Source organism: Elephantulus edwardii, unplaced genomic scaffold (assembly GCF_000299155.1).
Source record: "Elephantulus edwardii isolate Elephantulus edwardi_28Jun2011 unplaced genomic scaffold, EleEdw1.0 scaffold00323, whole genome shotgun sequence".
In the NCBI taxonomy this organism is placed as follows: Eukaryota; Metazoa; Chordata; class Mammalia; order Macroscelidea; family Macroscelididae; genus Elephantulus; species Elephantulus edwardii.
In genome coordinates, this window is record NW_006400073.1 from 349,895 (window position 1) to 351,247 (window position 1,353).

Here is a 1,353-nt window from a genome sequence, read left to right on the forward strand (position 1 = left end):
CGCAGGAGAGGAAGGCCCTCTATGAGGTGGATTGATTCAGTGACTGGGATAATTGGGATGGGAGTGTCAGAGACAGTGCAATTGGCACAGGACAGAGCGGTGTTTAGGCCTGTTGTACATAGGGTCGCTATGAGTCGCAAGCGACTCGACGGCACATAACAACAACAACAGCAATATTCTGAGTAGACGTTCTAATAGTGGCACAAATCAGGTTACAGAGGGAAGGTGGTTCTTACAATAAAAGGCCTACTGACTAGCACTTTGTCTATTATAGTGTAGAGGTTAGGAACCACAAGATGTAGAGGTGATTTGAGTCAACTTTTGAAGAATATAAAATGTGATGAAGTTACTTTGAGCTGCTATTTTAAATTATGACTGCTTTTCAAAATTGTTTTGCTTATGAAAACATGTATGTACACAGAAAGCAAAATCATTTCTAGAAGGCTAATTTTGTCACGTAATAATGGCCAATAATAGAATTTGCTTAAAGATTTAGAATAGCTTAATGTAAAAAAAAAAATTAAGAAAAAAAGAAAAAAAAAACAAACCAAGAAGGCATCTCTGAGTCAGAGCAAACACAATGACACCTCGCAACAACAAACAAGTGTAAACAAACAGGACAAAGGATCATGTAAAAATAGATGTATTTAAAAACAGATAAGATGTGTCTCAGAGTTTGTCAAAACATATTCTCTTTCCTGCAAGCCAAAATTTTAATAGTAGCTATTCATTTAAATGGACATTATAGAATTTGAGAATTTGAGAAACATAATTTCCCCTCTATCTTTGGCTCTATTTGGTTTTGGAGGAGAATATTCATAAACATGTGTATGTACATGTATTAAAATGATTTTTACAAGGCATGTTGTCCTAAATAGGATGGCTTCCCCTTATCAGAAAGCAATGTGTATGTTTATCGTGCTCTCTAATTAATCTCACCCTTGTAAACAACAGAGTACCACAAGATGCTTCGTGTATAACATTTGGTGATCATCTCCGATGTTGTTTCCCTATGGCCGTTGCCTTGGTTGCCATCAGAGCAAGTGGGTACAGCCCCAGCTCTCCATAGACTGTGTCCCTTTGTATGCAGCTTGGAGGTGGCAGAAATAAGTGTCCTTGAGCACAATGGTCACTCTAGCTGAAGAACAAATAAATAGCAGTAGAGATTTTGGTGGTGCAACATTGAGTATAAATTTTTATGAGGTTTACTAGAAGTTGTTGTTGTTGTTGTTGTCATGTGCCGTCGAGTCATTTGAGACTCATAGCGACCCTATGCACAACAGCCCTAAACCCTGCTCTATCCTGCGCCAACCGCACTGCCTCTGACACACCCATCCTGATTACCCCAGTCAC